The sequence below is a fragment of the Ranitomeya imitator genome, chromosome 3 (genome assembly GCF_032444005.1).
Source record: "Ranitomeya imitator isolate aRanImi1 chromosome 3, aRanImi1.pri, whole genome shotgun sequence".
Taxonomy (NCBI): Eukaryota; Metazoa; Chordata; class Amphibia; order Anura; family Dendrobatidae; genus Ranitomeya; species Ranitomeya imitator.
The window spans coordinates 676,160,194-676,180,515 of record NC_091284.1 but is presented as its reverse complement, the minus strand read 5'-3'; positions in this window follow the sequence as shown (position 1 = coordinate 676,180,515).

Below are 20,322 nucleotides of genomic sequence, written 5' to 3'. Positions count from 1 at the left end.
CAGCAAGACAATGATCCAAAACACCGCTCCAAATCTACTCAGGCATTCATGCAGAGGAACAATTACACTGTTCTAGAATGGCCATCCCAGTCCCCAGACCTGAATATCATTGAACATCTGTGGGATCATTTGAAGAGGGCTGTCCATGCTCGGCGACCATCAAACTTAACTGAACTGGAATTGTTTTGTAAAGAGGAATGGTCAAAAATACCTTCATCCAGGGTTCAGGAACTCATTAAAAGCTACAGGAAGCGACTAGAGACTGTTATTTTTGCAAAAGGAGGATCTACTAAATATTAATGTCACTTTTCTGGTGGGGTGCCCATACTTATGCACCTGTCAAATTTAGTTTGAATGCAGATTGCACATTTTCTGTTAGTACAATAAACCTCATTTCAAGGCAGAAACATTACTGTGTCCAACAGTTATTAGATATATGAAACTGAAATAGATGTTGCAAAAAAACAAACAAACAATTTTTATAAAACATTAAGCTTAAGATTAATCGGGGTGCCCAAACTTTTTCATATAACTGTAGGTTCCAAATTGGGATATTTACAGTTTCTGTTTTTCCCGTGTCTGTTAACCCCCACCCTTCGATGCTTGCGCCCCCTCTTTTCCTCCATTTTTTGATCTTATTGTGTCCACATCTCCATTATTCAAATTAGGTTTGGCATTAGGATTACATGTTTCAGCACCTGTGCTCACTGAGGTATCTGAAGCTTCATCTGACGAACTCACTGATGATTGCTCCGAAGTTGAGATCGTTACCTTTGGTTGAGCAGAAAGGATATTTCTTATTGTTTTTACGCTTTCTAAGAATGGGATGAGGGGTTTTGTTCCACTCATAAGCCATGTTGTTTTTATAGTCCTCCAAATCCCTTTTAAACTATCTTCGCTTCGTTTCAGTTATTGTGTTTTCAAGTTTAATTACATTTTTATCCATTCTTCATTGTAATTTGTTATATTCCTCGTTGTTTTGAAAGGTTTTAGTTTGATATTGTAGGGATTTAATTTTGGTTTCAATTGTGTTTGGTTCTTTTTCTTCCTCTTCAATAATCAGGTAGATGAGATCCATTGAACAGTTGCTTAAAATTTCTTCCCATTTTAGTCTAAACACTTCCTCATAATTTGCAGTTGTTAGTTTTTTATTCTTAAGCCTCTGGGGATCATATTCTTATCTGCATAATTACTAAGGCTAGTTTCACATTTGCGTTAGAATCCGCATCCGCAAGTGCAGGAAAAAACGCATATAAACGCATACAAACGCGGCGTTTTTTAGACGCATGCGTTCATGCATGCGGTTAAAAAAACGCCACGTTTGTACGCGTTTAGATGCATTTTTTCCTGCGTTTGCATTTTTTGAGCGCATGGTGACAAATTTTACAGGAGAAAAATCTAGATAACCAGACACCGCCAATGTGACTACAGAGGGCGTGTATTATGGGATATCTTTATATAAACCCTTGAACAGCTGAAATCTTCAGATTTTGCTACTGCATCCTGTGTCATGATGGATCTTGGCATGGAAAGCTTTTATTTCAACCTTAATTTAAGCATCAAGCTGTTTCTTGCCTGTGCATTTGCTTGGGAGCAAGACAGAAATTGCGAAAGATGGAGGAGACGTCGTAGGCGTTTTTGGAGACACCCCATTATTGAATTACGTGAGAGACGCGGAGCCTATCACACGCTGTATGGCGAGCTTAATGCCAACCCGGACAAATTCCCGGAATATACAAGGATGTCGCAAGACTCGTTCCGGGATTTGCTTGCTAGTGTCCAAGGAGCCATACAGAGACAGGACACCCAGCTCCGTAGAGCGATTCCACCAGAGGAACGTCTGCTGGTTATATTAAAGGGACACTGTCACCTGAATTTGGAGGGAACAATCTTCAGTCATGGAGGTGGGGTTTTGGGGTTTTTGATTCACCCTTTCCTTACCCGCTGGCTGCAATATTGGATTGAAGTTCATTCTCTGTCCTACATAGTACACGCCTGCGCAAGGCAAGATAACCTTGTGCAGGCATGTACTATGGAGGACAGAGAATGAACTTCAATCCAATATTGCAGCCAGCATGCAGCCAGCGGGTAAAGAAAGGATGAATCAAAAACCCAAAAACCCCGCCTCCATGGCTGAAGATTGTTCCCTCCAAATTCAGGTGACAGTGTCCCTTTAAGGTACGTAACAAATCTAAACCAATGCCAGTGCTAATGTTGGGTGTTCATTTTTTTTTTTTTGGGGGGGGGGGTATTTTCCTTTATGTCTTTAGCATGACAACACCATAAATAGAATTGATTGTATTTGTTTTTTATTTCTTTTTTTCTTCCAGATTTCTGGCAACCGGAGAGTTTATCATCCCTCCACTTCCAATACCGGCTTGGAATATCCACCCTGTCCGGAATAGTTGCGGACACCTGCCGGGCTCTGTGGAATGTACTCTGGGATGAGTTTATACCCCTACCCACCTTGGACATATGGATTGGAATTGCGGAAAAATTCTGGATTTTGTGTGATTTCCCCAACTGTTTGGGAGCGGTGGATGGAAAGCACATCCGCATTATCAAACCAGCCAGAACAGGATCGGAGTACTTCAATTATAAGAAATATTTTTCTGTTGTGCTCATGGCAATAGCTGATGCGGACTGTCGCTTCATCGCCGTGGACATTGGAGCTTTTGGCCGTGGCAACGATTCCCAGACTTTTAAGAACTCTGATATGGGCCGCAGTGTGTATGGGAAAAATTTTAATTTTCTACGGCCACGACCTCTCCCCAACACTCAAGGTCCACCAATGCCATTTGTTATGGTTGGGGATGAGGCCTTTCAGATGTGTGAAAACCTACTGAAGCCATATTCCAGTCGGGACTTGAACCACACTAAAAGGATCTTTAGATACAGACTGACCAGGCCCCGAAGAACAGTAGAGTGTACCTTTGGTATTCTAGTCTCAAAATGGCGCATTCTTGCATCTGCCATTAATCTAAAAATGGAGACAGTCGACGAGGTGGTCAAAGCCTGTGTGGTTCTGCACAATTACATTATAAAAAAAAAGGGAAGAAGCCAGCACTGCTTATGGTCAGAACGCAATAACTGAAGTGCAATTGCACATAAATTCTAACTGTATTTCAAATATGAGACATTTAGCAAACAATTGATCAATTCTTTGAGCTACCCCGCCACTTCACGGCAATCTCATAATGGGGCAGTCCTAATCTTCGTATTTTATTTACGTTGTGCCATTATGGCTTCCTGAATGTATAAAAAAAAAAAAAAAAGGACCACATTAAATGCGAACTGTACCTGGAGCATTATCAGAATCACTCCCTTGGTGCCAGGAAAGGCAAGCGCAGGTAAAGGCCGATCAGGTCCAGTGCGGACATTTCAGATCTGGCTTCCACACTGCCAAACCCGCACCAAAGATGAAGGGTGAGACAGGCTGAGACACAGGTGCACAATTAACTTGAGCCTGAGGCGGGGCAGGGCTGCTGTGTGTGTGCACAGCAGCCTATCAATCACAGTGAACACAGAAAGAATGGCGCACATAACCCAGCGTGCGCGGCAACAGTGGTGGTCAGCCACATACCAATGCAAAGCAAAAAAAAAGGGAAGAAGCCAGCACTGCTTATGGTCAGAACGCAATAACTGAAGTGCAATTGCACATAAATTCTAACTGTATTTCAAATATGAGACATTTAGCAAACAATTGATCAATTCTTTGAGCTACCCCGCCACTTCACGGCAATCTCATAATGGGGCAGTCCTAATCTTCGTATTTTATTTACGTTGTGCCATTATGGCTTCCTGAATGTATAAAAAAAAAAAGGACCACATTAAATGCGAACTGTACCTGGAGCATTATCAGAATCACTCACTTGGTGCCAGGAAAGGCAAGCGCAGGTAAAGGCCGATCAGGTCCAGTGCGGACATTTCAGATCTGGCTTCCACACTGCCAAACCCGCACCAAAGATGAAGGGTGAGACAGGCTGAGACACAGGTGCACAATTAACTTGAGCCTGAGGCGGGGCAGGGCTGCTGTGTGTGTGCACAGCAGCCTATCAATCACAGTGAACACAGAAAGAATGGCGCACATAACCCAGCGCCATTTTTTTTTTTTTTTTTATACTCTTTTATACATTCAGGAGGCCATAATGGCACAACGTAAATTAAATACGAAGATTAGGACTGCCCCATTATGAGATTGCCGTGAAGTGGCGGGGTAGCTCAAAGAATTGATCAATTGTTTGCTAAATGTCTCATATTTGAAATACAGTTAGAATTTATGTGCAATTGCACTTCAGTTATTGCGTTCTGACCATAAGCAGTGCTGGCTTCTTCCCTTTTTTTTTACAATTACATTATGGCTAAGGAGCGGCCCAACATTGAACTGGATGAACCAGATGCACACCCACTGCCCGATTACCAGCATCACCCACTGCGGTCAACAGCTGAAGTTGGCCACATGCGGGACCAATTTGCTACCTTTTTTGATTCAGATATTGGACGTGTGTCATGGCAGGACAATGTTGTGTAAATGTCCTGTTGTGATTTCATCTGTACCAGTTATTTTCTTAATGTTACTTAGATTTCTCGTTAATAAACTTTAATTTTTGGTGTCTTGACCATGTCTCCTATGTATTTCCTTTACAAACCAAGGCTGTCCTCACACTAGCAGTATTTGGTCTGTATTTAATATCAGTATTTGTAATCCAAAGCCAGGAGTGGGTGAAAAAGGCTGAGGTGCTAGATATGTTAATATTACAATTTTCCTCTAATTGTTCCATTCCTTGTTTTGGCTTACAAATACTGATATAATATACTGACCACATACTGCTAGTGTGACGGCAGCCATGTTGTTTTAGTGGTAAGGTTGTTGACGTCATTGCGTCCTGATTCTGTTCTGCAGTATCCATTGGACACAGACTGAAGAGACATTGGCTGTCATACAAAACAGATCTATACTCATCAAGTCAGGTGTCAGAAATAATGAATTTATGATGCATATATAACAGCCTCATGAATTCACTATTTTTGACACATGTCCAGGTGACCATAGATGACGTGTATGACCGCCATTGTCCCTTCACTTTGTGTCAAATAGATTTCGTACACAGAAGAGAAAATGGAGGTTATACACGGCAGTTCTCTACTCACCAGGTCAGGTGTCCTAACTAATTAGTTTTTGGACACATGACCTGTTGAGTATAGTTCTGCATTGTATTGCCACCATTTTCTCTTCAATCTGTAACACTAGTCACAGACTAAGCAGAAGGAAGAGATTATGGAGAAAATACAAGTATAAATTTTTTGGCCCACCTCATATCTCTATACTAAAGACACACAAAGCTGCAGTGTTGTATTTGCAAACTACTGGAGCTATGATGTGGCCAAAAATCAAAGTGTGCGGCGCAGTGTTTTGTTTGGTGCACGGCGTGTGTTGCCGGTGGCGAAATACACAATTAACCACACATAATTGGGGGCAAAAAACAATAGTATTTATTTTATTGCAAAACAAAATTTTATTTAACTGCGCCTGCTTGGGGTAGAGTGATGGCAATGGAGGGTGTGAAGCTGTGAGGCCTGGCTGAGTGTGGACGACACAGGGGTGGCAGGAGAAGGGGCAATTAAACTTGTGGGGTCAGGTAGTTCAGGGATAGGGCTTGACACATGAGAGGCCTGAGACGCACTGGAAGGGTGAGGCAAACCTGTCATTACAGACACACTGGGAGGTGTGGGGGGAGGAATTGAGATAGTCCTTTGCTTTTTATTTTTTCTCCCTTTCTGGCATCGCCGGGTTCTGGGAAGCCTCGGTGGGCTAATATGTCGTGGCATGGTCGTGGTTGATGACCTGTCAGGATCCGGCTGCTCTGTGCCAGAGTCCATAGTGCTCGTAGAGCATGCAGCCATGCCAGAGTCCATAGTGCTCGTCAAGCGTGCAGCCATGCCAAAGTCCATTGTGCTTGTCGAGCGTGCAGTCATGCCAGAGTCCATAGTGCTCGTAGAGTGTGCAGCCATGCCAGAGTCCTCCAAGGTGCTGCTGTCTGTCTGCTTCTCTGTTTGCTGAGTAGTGACCTGGAACTGTCCACTCCCTCCCTTTATCCCCTTGTATGTGGGGGGTGGCTTATCAGTGTCTAGACATGTTTTTCTCTGGTGCAACGCATGCGTTAACGAACGCAAGCAAATGCATGTGCTTGCGGCCGCATGCGTTCACATAGACAGCAATGCATTTTTTGGCGCATTTGTGCTGCTAACAACTGCATACGTTTCTAGGCGGCAAATTGACGCCTCCAAAATTACTACATGTAGCGTTTACCGCGCCAAACCGCAGACGATGAAACGACGCATGCGTCGTCAAACGCGGCCAAACGCAATCAAACGCAGACCCTTGCGTTCCTAATGTTAAACATAGGAATACACAACGCATGCAGATTTTTGCGGATGAAACGCTGCAGACACAATCGCAAATGTGAAACCGGCCTAAGTGAGTTGTGATCCCTCCAGAGCCTGAGCTCCTTATGCTTTGCAGATTCCAGCTTTCTCGTAGTAGTTTTCAGATCATTTTCGCCTTCTGCTGTGTTTTCATTATCTTCATTAAAAATATCTGCTGATTTATGCAATCTGGCTGTGTAATTGTCAGTATCCACCAGATCCTCGTTTGAAAGATCCATGTTGTTTAACATAAATAATATAAGGCAATTTGTTTTTGAGCGGTTTTGAGCAAGGCTTTTAAATCCCACAAAAATATATAAAAGAGTTTTTGGCAAAGCCAGCTTACCGCTTTGAAGAAACAGGAATACATCCAACCTGTGGTTACAGTTCGCACGGAAAACGGATTGGGACAAATCCACACATGTAAATGTATTAAACATTAAATAATTCCACTATTACGCCCCTTTTTTTCCTGTTTTGTGCTGTGAATATCTGAATATTTAATACTAGATGGTGGCCCGATTCTAACGTATTGGGTATTCTAGAATATGTAGGTAGTATACAGCACAGGCTACGTACTATATTGCACAGTGACGTAGTATATAACACAACCGACGTAGTAGCTAACATAGCTACGTAGTATATAACAGAGCTACGTAGTGTATTGCACAGGTATGTAGTATATTGGTCAGCCACGTAGTATATAGCAGAGCCACGTAGTATATAACATAGCCACGTAGTATATTGTAGAGCCACGTAGTATATTGCACAGGCACGTAGTATATTGCACAGCCACGTAGTATATAACAGTCACGTAGTGTATTGCACAGCTACGTAGTGTATTGCACAGCTATGTAGTATATTGGTCAGCAACGTAGTATATAGCAGAGCCACGTAGTATATAACATAGCCACGTAGTATTTTGTAGAAGCACGTAGTATATTGCATAGCTACGTAGTATATTGCACAGCCACATAGTATATAACAGAGTCACGTAGTATATTGCAGTCGACGTAGTATATAACAGGACCGACACAGCTACATAGTATATTGCACAGCTACGAAGTATATAACATAGAGCACGTAGCACAGCCACATTGTATATTGCACAGTAACGTTGTATATTGCACAGTCACGTTGTATATTGCCCAGCTACATAGTATATAGCAGAGATGTAGTATATAACAGAGCCCACGCAGTATGTAACACAGCCCACGTAGTATATAGCAATGTGGGCACTATATGCGTGGTTAAAAAAGACTTAATATAAAAAATAAACATATACTCACCTTCCGAAGGCCCCTTGAAGTCCTGGCGCCTGTGTGCGGTGCATGCGGCAGCTTCCGGTCCCAGAGTTGGTATGAGTGCAGGACCTGTGATGATGTCGCAGTCACATGACCGTGACGTCACGGCAGGTCCTTCTCGCATAGCATCCTTGGTACCGGAACCTGCCGCTTGCACTGCCGAGGACAGGGCGCCACGTCGGAGGGTGAGAATAACCTTTTTTTTATTATTATTATTATTATTTGTAACATTAGATCTGTTTACTATTGATGCTGCATACGCAGCATCAATGGTAAAAAGTTGGTCACACAGGGTTAATAGCTGTGTTAACGGAGTGCATTACACCGCGGTCCGTTAACACTGGCATTAACCTCTGTGTGAGCGCTCAGCGCTGACTGCAGGGCAGAAGAGCATCGGCCATTTCGCTGCCAGACTATGGCCGTCGCTGGTTGATCGTGGCAATGGTCGAGGGCGTTTTGCCACGACCAATCAGCGACTTGGATTTCCATGACAGACAGAGGCCGCGACCAAAGAATATCCGTGACAGACAGACATAAAGACGGAAGTGACCCTTAGACAATTATATAGATGAATCTTTTTTGTATCCTATAGATATAGTTGATTTTAATTTGTATTTAATGTGGATTTTAAATATTCGTTTTTTTCATGTTGTTGAAATCCTTGGAGAAGGATCAATACCGCAAGGGGTTACTGTTGGCTATGGGGTTAACTGGGTTAAATAAAATCTATTGGAATTTTCTATATACAGTACACCTGTGACACCCAGTAACCCATATTGGCCTTTTTTTTTTTCTCCTTCCCTATACTACATTTGCGGTCTTGATTCAGTACTCATTTGGACTTGGAGGAAGACACATGTGGTGTCGAAACATGTCGTCCATAAGGGATTGAATGTATGCAATATTGTAACTGAAGAAATCTGGAACTTTTTAATGGATAAATAAAAGGTATATTTTACTCTACCATTGGACTAATCGATGGAGAAACAAAAAGTTTTTTCTTTACATTTGTGGATTTGTCAAAATCCGTTTTCCGTGCGAACTGTAACCATAGTTGGATCTATTCCTGTTTCTTCAAAGCGGTAAGCTGGCTTTGCAATGCAATGACACACAACTATACACATCCTCCCTTGACCTTACCCCCGCTGTACTACAGAACGCCACTGACTCTCTGCAGTCTCCAACATGTCTGCTCTCTATCTGAAACTCAACCTTTCCAAAACTGAACTTCTTCTGCTCCCGCCATCCACTAACCTCCCTAAACCTGACAGTGATGAATATGCGGCTCCACCTCCCATAGGGGTGGATCCGCATATTCAACACTGTAATTGGCGGCACCACGTGGCCGCTCATACAGGAGAAGCTGCGGTGAGGAGAGGAAGCAGCGAGGGAGCCGGGTAAGTATTTTATTAACATGTCTGTGTGTGCGTGTGCATTTGAGTCTGTATGATGTACTGACTACAGCAAGAGCTAAAAACCTGAATATAGCCAGAGGCCTGCCATCGTCCTGCAACAGCCAGTGTCCTGCCAGAGTCCAGATCCACCCTGAGGCCTGCCAGCATCCAAGACAGTGTGATATGTGTGCGTGTCTGTGTGCGTCTTGTGTTTGGGTCCGCCTGTGTGCTTTTGTGCATCTGTGTGTGTTTACATAAGCCTGTGTGCTTTTGTGTGTGTGCATCTGTGTATTTGCGTACGGCTGTGTGCTTTTGTATGTATGCCTGTGGAGCGCCCCCAGACGCAGGGCCGCGGGTTACTCGGTACCGGTCCTCTCTGTCTCGATGCTGGGGTTATCACGGTGGCTGGACCCGGTCCGTGACCCTGCTAAGGGGCGTCCAATAAAAGGGGTGATGGTAGTTTGTCAAGGGTTCGTGACGCCACCTGTGGTATTTGGTCAGGGTGACCGACGCTGCTTAGGGGTCCGCTGGGGTGATGGAATGGCAGCTAGATGGTATACCTTCCCACAGGTGAAGTATATCCCCAGGGCTTTCCAGTAGTGTAGGTGGCGATGATGTGAGGCGCAGTTAATAACGAGGACACAAGGTTGCAGTCTCTTTACCTTTTACTGAAGACTTCAGGATCCGCAATCCAGAGCACTGCTAACAGGGCTGGCTGAGACCGGCCGGTCCGAAGGCACATCCAGAGTTCCCTTTGCAGGTGGAAATCAGTGCCTACCAACTAGTGCCTGTGTGTTGTAGTCCTTCCCTGCTGAGCATTCGGGATAGTCCTCACAACTTTCACATCTGTTCTTTCTCTTTCTCTCCGTCCCCCAAGTTATATATCTGGATAGGACGCACCCGTTTGACGGGATGGCTCGGAGCTATTCTGGGACCCTAGAGACGCCCCTCTCCAACTTTGCCCCCTATGTCTGTTTAGGTGATGTAAGGTAGACAGCCAGCCTAAAATCAACTGTCCTGCCGCTGTTTGAAGTAATGCTTGAAGTCTGTTACTTCCTTGGCGTTCCGGCCACCGGCTACGTGCCTCAGTAGGATCTTGCCAATCACGGGGCACAACTCCTACTGGATATCTCCTTGTGCTGCGATTTCATTTCTCACTTCTCCACAATATCCTTCGCTTCGTGCCTTCCTTATGATTCCGCCGCAAGGTAGTGCAGGCGCGGCTCCGTACGTTCTGTCCTTTCTGCTAGGTAACTGCCAGGAACCCACCCCTGACAGGTCCTCCCTGGAGCTCTCCCAGGCTGCGTTCTCTCTAACTTCCTATCCAATCCCCAGTTTTACCAAAGTGTGAGGAGTGGCCTAATACATAGTGCCTTTTGCTGCCCCTGGTGGCCGGAGTGTGAAGTGTAATGTGTGACTGTGATACCTGGTCAGGTGAACTCCTTTAGTGCAATCAGACATAACATCACTCCCCTTAGTGGCAGAGTGACATTACTGCAACGACCAGGACTCTGGGGCGCTGCACTCCCCCCTGTTAAATCCAGTACTCCCGGACTGGGAAAAGAAGAACAACAATACATGTTAGGAAAAAGACATACAAAATTTTGAAATGCTATGAATGAGTAAACATAACAATGCTTCCCTTTATGGGAGGTGAGGTCACTTGAACGTTACAAACAGAAACATATGGAAACATTTTAAATAACATTCTAATCTACTGACTATCAATAATTTCCTATTACCCAGCCGGGTATTCTACTAAGTGCAAATCGTTGAACAATAATTTAACTCTTCCTTTAAGGGCGTATTGGCTGAACCCACTAAAGGCTTACTACAAAACACTATGGTACAAAGCTAACATTCTCTTTACTTCTTCAGTTTCACACATGCAGGACCGCCTAGCTACTCGTCTGGGCCTACTGCATCCCTTCTTCTAGGTCCACGGCAAACCATCTCTCTATGGTTCTCAGGAGGACTCACCAATCCCTATGGGATCCCGGGTCAACAAAGGGATCCCTTTAAGAAATAACCCTAGACGGGTTTAAGGCAGCAAAAGCAGGAGACAGTTAACTATTTACAGTTTCGGGGTTTCGAGGTTTGTTTCTATAGTAGGTGACAGGACATCAGTCGGTAGTGAACACTTCCTGGCCTGGGAAGATCTGTGTTCAACTTCTCATCCGATGCTGTATTGATGTCTTTGGGTTGTCTCTCAGGAGACTCCGTAGGAGAGATGATACCCTCAGTAGTAGTAGTACTGGGCCCCGTGGGCTCGGGGACTGGAGGGGTACTGTCACCAGTCTCAGTCGTAACGGTAGATGGCGCTACTACAGGCTTACATCGTTTGACTTATTTGGCATACCATCCCCGCTCACTCCAATGGCAGGTGTAGGTCACATGGTCCCCCCTGAACAAGTTTCGGGTAGGCGGTACGCTGTGGGACTGGGCTTCCACGTTACAGCTAGTAACAAAGACTTCAGTCGGCAGCCCTGGCTCCAGTATAAAGCCGCAACCCCTTCTCAGGTGAAAGGCTAGTACTATCCCTTGCTTCACTGCACTCTCAGGGCAGCAGTTGAAGAGGGGCGTTTGTACCCCTGATCGGGCAGTCGGTTCCGTTCGCCCCCGGTCTTCCCATTGTGAAATTAAGCATCTTCTATACTGCTCCCAGGTGAGCCCGATGACATAAGAGCCCTCCTGTCTGGACCCGTCTGGTAGGATTCTTGGAGCATTCCATTCAAAGATCACCCCCTCGTGACTCACATCTAACGGTTCGCCCATAGACGTCAGCAGCGGGGGCAGTATCCCCTTCATGGCATAAAGGGCTGCCACCACGATCTCGACAGCGGGAGACCGGTTATAGACGGGATTGGGAGCGGTCACTGGAGTTGGATCGGTCAGTGGGGCAGTGTCGTTTTTGGTATCTGCGTCTGATGTGATTCCACCGATGGCGATCTGCTCCGCTGATGAGGACACTAGAGTCTGCTGCGGCCCTAACCACGGCTCTCCCTGTGCGACCTTCTTGCACAGCTCCGACTTCCATTTCTTCACCGTTGTCGGCTCTGCGCCCGGGAGTGGGCAGCTCGATGCTTCCTCCGGTGGCTCCAAGAAGTCCGGATCCCCCAGTGGCAGCAAGCCCTGGTTCGGCTCCGATGGGCTGCGGTGGTCCTGGGTCACTTCGTCGTCGTTCAGGTACCCACTGATCGTCATCTCTGCTCCTTGATCTGCGGTGGCACTCACAAGCTGCTCCTCCATTTTCTGGGGTTGGAGCTCCTCCAAGCCTGAGCTCGTCATCCTGCAGCTGTAGTCGGAGAGGGCAGTCGTCACTTTTGGCGCCTCTTTGGTGGTCTCCTCCCATGGCACGCCCTCCTTCTTCTCCTGCGCTCCTCGTGGCGCGGCAATGGCGGCGGTTTTGGCGGGATTCTTGGCGGTCTTTTGCAATACACAGTCTTTGCAATAAGTCACAGTTCAAGCACAATTCAATCACAGTTCCAAGGCACACATGACCTGATTCTGCAGGCTTAAGTACATCCTGTTTGTGACGCCAAGTTGGAGCTCCCCCAGACGTAGGGCCCCGGGTTACTCGGTACCAGTCCTCTCTGTCTCGATGCTGGGGTTATCACAGTGGCTGGACCCGGTCAGACACCCTGCTAAGGGGCGTCCAATAAAAGTGATGATGGTAGTTTGTCAAAGGTTCGTGACACCACCTGTGGTATTCGGTCAGGGTGACCGACACTGCTTAGGGGTCCGCTGGGGTGATGGAATGGCAGCTAGATGGTATACCTTCCCACAGGTGAAGTATATCCCCAGAGCTTCCCATTAGTGTAGGTGGCGATGATGTGAGGCGCAGTTAATAACGCGGACACAAGGTTGCAGTCTCTTTACCTTTTACTGAAGACTTCAGGATCCGCAATCCAGAGCACTGCTAACAGGGCTGGCTGAGACCGGCCGGTCTGAAAGCACATCCAGAGTTCCCTTTGCAGGTGGAAATCAGTGCCTACCAACTAGCGCCTGTGTGTTGTAGTCCTTCCCTGCTGAGCATTCGGGATAGTCCTCACAACTTTCGTATCTGTTCTTTCTCTCCGTCCCCCAAGTTATATATCTGGATAGGACGCACCCGTTTGACGGGAAGGCTCGGACCTATTCTGGGACCCTAGAGACACCCCTTTCCAACTTTGCCCCCTATGTCTGCTTAGGTGATGTAAGGTAGACAGCCAACCTAAAATCAACTGTCCTGCCACTGTTTGAAGTAATGCTTGAAGTCTGTTACTTCCTCGGCGTTCCGGCCACACGCCTCAGTAGGATGTTGCCGATAACGGGGCACGACTCCTACTGGATATCCCCTTGTGCTGCGATTTCGTTTCTCACTTCTCCACAATATCCTTCGCTTTGTGTCTTTCCTTAAGATGCCGCCGTAAGGTAGTGCAGGCGCGGCTCCGTACGTTCTGTCCTTTCTGCTAGGTAGCTGCCAGGAACCCACCCCTGACAGGTCCTCCCTGGAACTCTCCCAGGCTGCGTTCTCTCTAACTTCCTATCCAACCCCCAGTTTTACCAAAGTGTGAGGAGTGGCCTAATACATAGTGCCTTTTGCTGCCCCTGGTGGCCGGAGTGTGAAGTGTAATGTGTGACTGTGATACCTGGTCAGGTGAACTCCTTTAGTGCAATCAGACATAACATCACTCCCCTTAGTGGCAGAGCGACATTACTGCAACGACCAGGACTCTGGGGCGCTGCACCTGCACCTGCCTGCACCTTATGCCTGCGCCAATGTTATGCCTGTGCCGGTGTTATGCTTGTGTTATGCCTGCGCCTTTTGTGCGTGTGCATGCACCTGTGTGCTTTCATCCATGTTTGTGTGCGTCTTGGTGATTGCATGTGCATGTGTCCATGCCTTTTGGCTAATTCCCATTTTCTGATGTATTTACCAAGTATAGTGGTCTGTGCAGCATGTAGTTTTCAATGTGTGAGCGTTTGTCTTCCTTTTTTTTCTTTCTCTTTAAAATTGTTGTTTTATTTTTTTTACTGTTGAAACCATTCCCAGTTGATGTACTTGTAATTGTGATGTTAAAAAAATAAATAAAAAAGAAATTGATAAAATGTTTAAAAAAAAATGTCTGTAGAATCATTTCATAAAGGTAAATTTAAAACTGGTGTATGTACAAATGGCCACACATGCAATACAGAGTTGGTTGAGGGTGTATTTTTTAATAAAGGTAATTTTTTAAAGTTTTTTTTTTGGGGAGGGGGGAATTTCTCAAGGGATATTTGAAAATCAAATATGTGGTAAATACCTTTTAACATGGTGGGTTGACCTTCCAATTTAATTTTTTTTTTGGGGTGGGGGGGTGGAAATGGTTAGGTGCATCGGGTGTATTTGTTTTTGGGTTTTTGTGTGTTGGCCTGCATGAACACTGCTCACATCATTAGAGCAGGGTGGTTATCGTTAACATTACCTAGGTCGGGGGGTGGGTCTAACTATAAATTCTTTATACCTACAGATCCACCAGGGACCAAAGCCATCCCACAGGCACCACCCAGACGTGCACACATCCGGAATTTTTCCTTAAGTAAGTTTTGAAGACCCTAAATCTGCCAAATCAATATGCATATGAGTCCTAATTCTAAATAGCAAGAGCACAAAAAGAGGATTCAGAGATCCTCCAAAAATTAGAAAAAACTGCAAAATAAGGCAGAGATGCTTACCTGCCTAGGCCTCAAACAAATGCACTATCAGGATGAGGCCTAGGCAGGTAAGCATCTCTACAGTACAAATGAACCAAAGAGAGTACCAATTCTGAATAAAATACAAAAAGTTTATTACATAATTCAATTAAATAGTGACATACATAAACAGAAAAAATCATATAAAGACAAAGTGAAAAGCCTGACTTCACAGGTATAACGCTCAGGACCAATATATATAAGTGGATGGGAAAGGATCACTAGCATGTAAGGCTCAAAACTTCTTACCCCATTCGATCATATCACTACCAAATCAGACTATTTAAATAAGATGCCAAACGCATTCATAAAGTGCCAAGTGCAAACAGTAATGTCAATACACAAACACCCAGCTGACATAAACTGGGTGATTGAGGTATAAGGCCTACGAAAAAATGGGAAACAGAAAGTACATAAACGGCCTAGCCGTGGTCCTTACCCATAAAGTCTCCACTCTTGGAACCTGAGCGGTGCAGCCCCAACGCGCGTTTCGCATTGGCTTCCTCGGGGGGCTGTAACTTACTGTGTGCCACTAATGCCCATTATATAGGGAAGATCGTTATGCCGGTGTTATAGTACGGCGCATGCGCAGAGCATCGCGTCCTGCGGCCGCATCACTTCCGGCCTCCAGCTCCGGCATCGCTGAGCGGGAAATCCCGCATGACGTCATTCATCAGCGACACCGGAACTCTCAGAGACCTTGGGCGACGCGCCGGTAAAGGACGCTCTCTGATCATGCGCACAAACCACCGGTCGCCATCTTTACTGCTGGATGGACCTCAGAGCTGCATTTCTGATAAGGGCATCCCATCGCCGGAGAATAAACAGACTAGATATATAAATATAGTGCTCCGACAGGGTGACTCATCTCTAAGTTGCTCTAATCAATGGACATGTTCCGACCCAGTACCCCATCCAGAAAAGGGGGGTGCTAAGTTGGAAAAAAGGGTCATGAAACAGAATAATCCGTCGCAGAACACCATACATTTCATAGTTGAGGAAAATGAATATGAATCTCAATTATTATGAAGAACACCACGGTCAATACATCAAAAAGGGAGAGATATAATATATATATAAGTGCAAAAAAACATAAGGTGCATACATAGATACCAATATATAAATATATATACATTAAGGACTAAATGGTATTAAAAGTGAAAGTGCCAAAAAAATACATGACAATAAGCCACATTAGAATATCAAATGTGAATACACCCTCAAATAAAAAGGAAAAAAATAAATAAATAATTATATGATATAGTGGTGATCCATATGAATAAATTCGTCTCTCCAGAATCTTAGATGCATTGGCACATGGCAGATGAAATTCCAATCCAATGGTAATTATGTGATTCCTCTTATGTCCATTCCTCCAAGCAGATACATGGACCCATATATGGGCGAAGATTTTATAGGGTTTCCAAATATAAATATATGACTATAAAGACAATGAAAAAAATAAAAAAACACACAATAAGACAAAGATGGAAATTAAAAGATAAAACCAGAGATGTAAGGATTTTTAAAGAAATGGAACAAAACTAATATGTTCGTTTAAACCTGCTGGAGTTAGAGTCCCCAGTACCGTTATCCAACGGCATTCCCGCTGGGCCAGAATTTTCCTGGGGTCACCTCCTCTGATCCCCAACCGCACTCTATCAATCCCCCACATCTGAAATCCCACCGGATTGCATTTATGGTGAATACTGAAATGTCGGGGGATGGTCTTTAAACCGCTGACATCCACAACATTTTTAGCTGCCAAAATGTCCCTAACATGTTCACGTGTCCTCACTCTCAATTCACGCGAAGTGAGGCCCACGTATAATAAACCGCAAGGACATTTTGCACAGTACACCACATGTGTGGTACTGCATGAAATATAGTCCAGAATCTTAAAGTTACGCAATCCATCACCTGAGCAAAAGGAAGTAGTTCTTATCAGATTCCTACAACCTAAACAATCACCACAGGGATAGCATCCGTTTTTTTGTTTGCCCGAATTGAACAAACTTGGAGCCTTGGCAATATAGTGACTTTTCACAAGAAGATCTTTTAAATTTTTACTTTTCCTGGGTGTCATTAGTGGATGATCCGGTATAAACTTTGCCAAGGTTGGTTCCGTTTTCAAAACGGACCAATGTTTTTGTAATATCTTCCGGATGCTGTCCCACTGGTGATTATTAGTAGAGATAAACCTGACAGGGGTATCTTTACTTCTCCCCCCCTTTTTGCTTGATACAAGCAGTTCATCCCTAGAAGCTGCCCTAGCTCTCAAGTAGCCCTTCTTGATACATCTCCTGCTGTATCCTCTGTCCCTAAATCTATCCCCCAAATCCCGAGCCCGGTTTTCGAAGGATGTATTGGAAGAGCAAATCCTCCTCATACGAAGGAATTGCCCAGTGGGCACAGCTTGTATTGTGGATCTGGAGTGTGCAGAGCTTGCATGCAATAATGAATTGACTGCGGTCTCCTTCCTAAAAATGTCTGTGTGCAATAACCCATTATCTTGTTTCCTGACCAGTATGTCAAGAAAGGAGATTTCATCATGATGGTAAGTATAAGTGAGCCTGATGTTGAAGTCATTGCAGTTCAAATCCGACATAAACAACTTCAGTTCCTCAACAGAGCCCTGCCAAATGAACAGGACGTCATCAATATAGCGGTACCATCCAAGGATTTGGGAGGCGGCGTGTGCACCGTCTGGGAAGATGGTCCTTTCCAAGAACCCTAAAAATAAATTAGCATATGAAGGCGCACACGCCGCCCCCATCGCGGTACCCCTACATTGAAGATAGAACCGATCCTTAAAGGTAAAAAAATTATGTGTCAGGATGAACTGCAACAACTCCAACACCAGGCCCCTGACATCTGCATCAAGATTACTCGACTCTAAAAAGAACTGGGCAGCCATTAGTCCATCACTATGCCGAATGCTAGTGTATAATGATTCTATGTCAGCGGTAACTAACAACATATCCTCCTCCAGATGAATACCATCAAGGCGTTTCAGGACGTCCGTAGTGTCCCTGACATAGGAGGGCAACGTTTCAACCTGTGGTTTGAGATAGTAATCAAGAAATTTGCAAACAGGATCACATAGCCCTCCCATGCCAGAGACAATAGGACGCCCTGGTGGATTAATAGAATCCTTATGTATTTTTGGAAGGATATATAAGGTGGGGACCACCGGGAATCTCACCAAAAGACCCTCCATAATCTTTTTAGTGATAACCCCTCTCTCAAAAGCCATATCCAGAACATTACTCAACTTCTCCTTATACATCTCAAGAGGATTCTCGGAGAGAGGCATATATGTATCTTTGTCTCGCAATTGTCTAAATACCTCTCTCTTGTACTTCTCCACTGGCCAGATAACCACATTCCCCCCTTGTCCGCTGGTTTTATAACCACCCCCTCCAGTGACCGTAGTTCTTCCAAGGCTTTTCTCTGAGTCCAAGTCAAGTTGTCCCTTTTCTTATAATTATTCAATAATTTGAGGTCATTGGTCACTAACTTTGTAAATATCTCAATCTGTGGGCAAATGGACAAGGGGGGGGAAAGTGGTAGATCTAGGAGAAATACAAGGTAGAGAGATACCTGTAGGTTCCAACACAGGCTCTGTATCAAGTTCCTCCAAAATTTGAATTATCTCTGAGTCCAATGTACTATCAGGCTCTCCCTCAGTCGGCATCCGAAAATGGAGTTTTTTAAGGATAAGCTTTCTTGAAAACAAGTGGAGGTCCTTCAAGACTGTAAAAAAAATCATAATTATTACATGGTGCAAAAGACAGACCCAACTCCAGAACCTCTTTCTGTGTTGGAGAGATAGTGTGTGTGGACAGATTAATTACCTCCAAGGAGTTTTTTGATTTCTTGTCTCTTTGGGGGGAAGAGGTAAGTTTGCGTTTATTCCCAATTCTCCCTCCTTTAGGGGCAACATCTCTTATTAGATCTCTCCTTTCCCATGAAGATCTGCCCTGGTCACCGTTCTGAGATTTTTCTTCCCAAGAGGAAACGGAAGAGAAGGAAACTGATCTCGCTCGAGTAAATGATTTTTGGTTCAAATTCACCTTCCTCCACCTATAGACACGATTATTTTGTCTATCGTTTAAATCTCGCTGATATTTCTTTGCTTTACTTTGGACAATTTCATTCTCCCATTTTTCAAGTTCTCTGTCAACATCCTTGTTAAATTTATTTAATGTCTCAGAATTTAATGAGCTATTAAGTTGGCTCTGTAGATCATTTAGCTCAGTGTCCAGCAGATCTAATTTCATCTGATTAGATTTTATCAATAACTCCATAAACCCCTTAGAGCAATTAGAAGCCAGCTCTTCCCATGATATTTTAAATGATTCTTCCTCTACTGGGAAAGACGGGAAGACTTGGACCCGAAGGCCTCTAGGGATTAGGCCACACGACACATATCTCTCCAAGAAAGATTTGTTCCACCAAAGTCTCGTTCGTTTGTTTATGTCGTGTCTATAGGTGGAGGAAGGTGAATTTGAACCAAAAATCATTTACTCGAGCGAGATCAGTTTCCTTCTCTTCCGTTTCCTCTGGGGAAGAAAAATCTCAGAACGGTGACCAGGGCAGATCTTCATGGGAAAGGAGAGATCTAATAAGAGATGTTGCCCCTAAAGGAGGGAGAATTGGGAATAAACGCAAACTTACCTCTTCCCCCCAAAGAGACAAGAAATAAAAAAACTCCTTGGAGGTAATTAATCTGTCCACACACACTATCTCTCCAACACAGAAAGAGGTTCTGGAGTTGGGTCTGTCTTTTGCACCATGTAATAATTATGATTTTTTTACAGTCTTGAAGGACCTCCACTTGTTTTCAAGAAAGCTTATCCTTAAAAAACTGCATTTTCGGATGCCGACTGAGGGAGAGCCTGATAGTACATTGGACTCAGAGATAATTCAAATTTTGGAGGAACTTGATACAGAGCTGTGTTGGAACCTACAGGTATCTCTCTACCTTGTATTTCTCCTAGATCTACCACTTTCCCCCCCTTGTCCATTTGCCCACAGATTGAGATATTTACAAAGTTAGTGACCAATGACCTCAAATTATTGAATAATTATAAGAAAAGGGACAACTTGACTTGGACTCAGAGAAAAGCCTTGGAAGAACTACGGTCACTGGAGGGGGTGGTTATAAAACCAGCGGACAAGGGGGGGAATGTGGTTATCTGGCCAGTGGAGAAGTACGAGAGAGAGGTATTTAGACAATTGCGAGACAAAGATACATATATGCCTCTCTCCGAGAATCCTCTTGAGATGTATAAGGAGAAGTTGAGTAATATTCTGGATATGGCTTTTGAGAGAGGGGTTATCACTAAAAAGATTATGGAGGGTCTTTTGGTGAGATTCCCGGTGGTCCCACCTTATATATCCTTCCAAAAATACATAAGGATTCTATTAATCCACCAGGGCGTCCTATTGTCTCTGGCATGGGAGGGCTATGTGATCCT